This window comes from Ostrinia nubilalis, chromosome 6 (assembly GCF_963855985.1).
Source record: "Ostrinia nubilalis chromosome 6, ilOstNubi1.1, whole genome shotgun sequence".
Lineage (NCBI taxonomy): Eukaryota > Metazoa > Arthropoda > Insecta > Lepidoptera > Crambidae > Ostrinia > Ostrinia nubilalis.
Genome location: NC_087093.1, coordinates 8,649,791 through 8,655,107, shown reverse-complemented (window position 1 = coordinate 8,655,107; position 5,317 = coordinate 8,649,791). Strand labels below are relative to the sequence as shown.

Sequence of the window (5,317 nt, the reverse complement as noted above, 5' to 3'; positions counted from 1 at the left end):
TTCGTACCTGCTGCTGTTCTGGTTCATCGGAGTTGTGTTCGTTCCTTCGTGAATCGCGAAGAAACTTTCTGTTATGTTCACAAGTGATCTGAGTTTTCTCAATGTGCAAATGCTTTTTTAGTGTTGTTGAAAACTTTGCGGAAAGACGCTTTTGGTGTATAACATTATGTGTGTTCATAAATAAAGTAAAATTATTAAATTCAAAAGTTTTTGTTTACTTATTTGCATTTCCATGTGCAATGTAGAATTTTTCCAAATCCATTGTTTTGAAAATAATACAATACGTACACCATAAAGATAAATATTTTCAAAATAATGGATTTGAAAAAATTCTACATTGTACATCATAAAAACAATAATTCTTTGAAGGTTATGAGGGCCTATGTGTGCGTGAACTGTGTGTATGTGTGAGTGGACTTTATGTATGTATGTGTGCGTGTACTATGTATGTATGTGAGAGTTACGTACGTAGGTTAAGTACAGGGAATTTAACACCAGGCTGTCAATTTGTAGGCTCAAAAATTTGACAGAGAGGGTTCTCTATTTCCTATGTATCAGGGTGTGGAAACTTCCATACAACGGTCATCGAAGTGAAACTTGCTTCCAAACAGCGACATCGGTGAATAAATTCAAATACTTTTTAACTACCCTAAAACGCTCTAGATGTCGCTGCTCCTGTTTCCTTCATATTTTCATTTTTTTCTTAATTAAAATATATTTGAGAATATTGTTAATTACAATGTGAAAACTTTTTTTAAATGAAATTAATTTGTTTTAATTTAAAACTGAACATTGACATTTTTGTTATAATTTACATAATAGAGTAGTAGAAATTACTATTTAACATATGGCAACTTTGTTTTTCCTCCAAAATGGCCGGTGTTGTTTTTGTTACGTTAAATGCATTCTTGTTTTCTTAGCCATCATTTAAGTTTTCTGTGGCCCTATTAAAGTATTGAAGAGTCGTCGAGTCAAATTCAAGTTCATTCCTTCGTACCTGCTGCTGTTCTGGTTCATCGGAGTTTTGTTCGTTCCTTCGTGAATCGCGAAGAAACTTTCTGTTATGTTCACAAGTGATCTGAGTTTTCTCAATGTGCAAATGCTTTTTTAGTGTTGTTGAAAACTTTGCGAAAAGACGCTTTTGGTGTATAATATTATGTGTGTTCATAAATAAAGTAAAATTATTAAATTCAAAAGTTTTTGTTTACTTATTTGCATTTCCATGTGCAATGTAGAATTTTTCCAAATCCATTGTTTTGAAAATAATACAATACGTACACCATAAAGATATATATTTTCAAAATAATGGATTTGAAAAAAATCTACATTGTACATCATAAAAACAATAATTCTTTGAAGGTTATGAGGGCCTATGTGTGCGTGAACTGTGTGTATGTGTGCGTGGACTTTATGTATGTATGTGTGCGTGTACTATGTATGTATGTGAGCGTTACGTACGTAGGTTAAGTACAGGGAATTTAACACCAGGCTGTCAATTAGTAGGTTCAAAAATTTGACAGAGAGGGTTCTCTATTTCCTATGTATTACTTTTCTCTATGCTATGTATTACTTTTCTCTATGATGGCGTTATTTTGTCAAACAAAATAAATGAGACTTAATTATGTTTTCCCCTAATTGTTAAGGATGAGAAATGTTTAAATAGTAATGTCTTTTTCATTAAATATTAGTGATATAATTGCACATGTAAAAAATATTGTAGATAGCGTACGATGTACAGCTTGGTGAGTTCTTCAAGAAAGTTTTGTGTTACAATGTTTTCTGATTAAAATATTAATTCTATTCGTTTTTACTAGTGACAAGGCTGATGGAGGTCGTACCAGATTTCTATGTGGACATACAAGTTGCGATGACTGCCTGACTGAATCAGAAGAGTGTGTGTTATGTGTTACACCTCCCACATCTTTGGGCAAACCCAAATCTGACAAACCTCTTTCTCAGCGAGCTCAAAACGCTTATAATCTACTTGAAGTTTGTCAAGACACTTTTCATTTAGATGGTACGTTCATAAATACCAAAAAAATGCGGTATTTGTTAACTATGCATGCATCTCCATAATCCACACAACCACACAATGAATATAAGTCAATGATTCAGTATGTCTATTTTTTATGCTTTCAGTTTATCAAAGGGTTTCAGAGGGCTTACGAGTTTCTGAACAACTGAAGGCTGAAAGAGAATTGTTCCCAGAATGCATTCAAGCTCCACAAAAGTATTGTAATAAAAGGAAAAGTATTGTTATGAAAGGAGATAAAGAAAATTTACATAGTTCTTTTCATTTTGGTGAGCACATCTCACATTCAGATTCATTTAAAATGAACAAATGTAATAATTATGTTCAACAGTGGCTTGAAAAAACTGAAAATTATCCTAGGAAAGCATTAGCTGACTTAAATGTTAATAAGTCAAACAACACAAGAAGGAAAATACTTCAACAGAAAACTGTAAAAAGTAAGTCTAAAAAAAGTAATAATAGTCATGTCAAGGCAGAAGTATTAAATTCAAAACAAAGAAAAAGACCTTTTTCTACAACATCATTTTCACTTATTGGTCAAGAAAATAGTGTGCCTGATTTAATTATTAAAAAATCTAAAAAAAGTGAATCTAAAACATTTTTGCATGAACTCCACAATAAAACATTGGAGTGTCCAGACAATGAAGAAAGTGGAATAGTATTGGATGATGAACCCATACTAATAGAAGATTCACAGAGTCAAATAATTGCAGAAGATAAAGATAAATTTGCATTATTAGCAGTGCAAGCCGCTGAGAAGGAACAATCAGGTGTCACAGCCTTGACATTAGAGACTACACAGGATCTTGAACTACCTCCTATATGCATTAATTCAAAAACTAGTAATAAAAAGCACAATAAAAATGTTCCATTTTATAAAAAGGGTTCCCTAGCAGATTGTTCTCCTCACTACCCTGTTGATAACAAACCAGACATTGAAAGAGAAAATGTGTTGATCACTATTGAAAATCAGAATTTTATTACCACTATTAATATAATGAATACTGAAAATATTGTTAATGACAAAAAATCTGTTAATATCCAAACTAATTTAAATGATGAAGACAGGATGCCAGAAATAAAAGAGAAAAGTAAAGGAAATAATAACAAATTTGTGCCTTTGCCAAGTGAGAATATTGTTACTGAAAAGAATCAAGAGTCACAACAGTCACCCTGTATTTACAATAGCACATCTAAGAGAGGTGGCATTATTATTGATGATTCTGATAGTGATGATAGCCTTTTTATGGGAAGCTATTTACAAGTGGAAGCTGAAGTTCATAGATCTTGTGAGCCATTGTAAGTCAAATTCTCCTCATGTTGATGTAGAATATTTAAATGATGAATATAAAGTATTTTTACATATTTTTATATTTTACAGAGACTATGGCATCCTTAATGAAATAAGTACAAGTGAATTACCACACAGATCCAGAAATAAAATGAGATGCCTTTCACCAGATAGCAATAACTCTTCAGAGAAGGAAAATTGTGATCCAAATAAAGGCAAAAAGCATAAAAATGTAAAGAAAAGCAAATATTTTAAGAAGTAATTATAATTTGTTAGCATGTAATGTAATAATTTTCAATTTATTAAAAAAAGTTATGAATCAAAAATGATTTATGATTATTTCTTATCTTCCTCCAGATCAAAGTTTTACAGATATACAAAAATGCAACTAGGTGCCGAAGGTAGTTCCATGGGAAAGAAGATAGGTATAAATAAATTGTAAAGATAGTGAGTGCTTTTGAAGTAAAACCTATCTAGGGAATAAAATCGATGCTCTGTTGAATTACCACGCACGCACGATGACAATTCGGCTTTATAAGACCGACTCAGGTTCGATTACGAGTATTTATTTATGAGTCAACTTTTTATTTTCTATTTGCTCGCGTCTAGGTGTACTGGGACCCCCGCCTTTATCATTGAAAGCATAAGGTGTGGCAAATGAATTTTCATATACAGTGTGAGTCACGTTAAAGTGTACATATATTTATTTTTTTTATTTGTGTTGAGCGGCTATTCTAGTTCAATAAAGTCCTAGTATCACTGCGACCGTTATCGATCTATTGTGATCGCCGCTGTTTTCCTTACAGTTCGCCTCCGAGTCCTGCATCCATTAGGAAGTGCAGTATCTTTTGGGGGGCGATATGTTTTACATCTTGTGGGCTTAGGATGTGTTTGCCCAGGTGTAAGCTCCGCTTGCGCATCAGAGGTCCGCAGTCCGTGAGAATGTGTAGTGGCGTTTCATCTGCCTCTTGGCACATCCTGCACGTTCTTGTTTCGGACAGTCCCATAGTGGACAAGTGCTTGTTTAAGCTGCAGTGTCCAGTGAGGGCTCGAACTAAGATGCGCATTTTGGTCCTACTCAGTCCTATGATCTGCTTAGAGCTTTTTCGATCATAGGCTTTTATGAGAGCTTTGGAATGAGTTAATCCTGGCGTGTCTGACCATGCCATAAAGGATTTGTTTAAATAGATGTTCTCCAGGGTCATTCGAGCGAGACTTTTGGGAACACCACAAAAGGGTTCTGGACCATATTGTGTTCCCTCCGCTCCCGCTCTGGCTAGTTCGTCGGCATTTTCATTGCCCTCGATTCCCGCATGACCTGGAACCCATCTCAGCGTTACTCTGTTCCGTTCTCCTAGAGTATTTAGTCGACTCATGCAGTTTTCTACCAACTTTGAGGTGATTAAGTTGGAGTTTAAGGCCAGCAGCGCGGCCTGACTGTCTGAGTTAATGTAAATTATGTGGTTGGCATAATTTTTTCGCAGGTTAGCTTCCGCACATTCAATAATGGCGTAGACTTCTGCCTGAAAGATAGAGGCAAATTTGCCCAGGCTTTGAGATAGCCTAAGCTTCGGCTGCTCTCCATACACGCCAAAGCCTACGTTAGGGCCCATTTTTGACCCATCAGTAAACCATATAAGGCTGCCCTTCTCACAGGTGACTTGCTTGTTCAGCCAGTCCTCCCTGTGTGGTATTTCCACTTTGTAGTTCTTTTGGAAGCTACAACTTGGAACCATGATGTCAGAAGTCATGCAAAGAGTAGGTGTGCTCTTTATAGCCTCCAGTAATGTTCTCATTCTCTGGGATATGCAATGGAAGCCCCCCTGAGCGTCTATCCTGTAGGCACTTGCCTCCGCCTCCTTAGCAATGTGCATTCTTAGGGGCGTTAGGCACAGTAGTGCGTTCAGGGCCGCCCCAGGTGCGGTTGACATTGCCCCAGTTGCCATGAGACAGGCAAGCCTTTGCAGACTACCTAGTTTATCTGTTACTGTCTT

The 5,317-nt window shown here is 35.7% G+C and overlaps 1 long non-coding RNA gene across 1 annotated transcript; it reads left to right on the top strand.

Moving 5' to 3' along the window:
• The first annotated feature begins 1,564 nt into the window (after window positions 1-1,564).
• Window positions 1,565-3,652, top strand: LOC135072938 (uncharacterized). The gene is made up of 4 exons (XR_010257526.1): window positions 1,565-1,742; window positions 1,815-2,017; window positions 2,140-3,331; window positions 3,414-3,652. It is a non-coding gene; the product is annotated as an uncharacterized LOC135072938 (long non-coding RNA).
• Window positions 3,653-5,317: the final 1,665 nt, after the last annotated feature.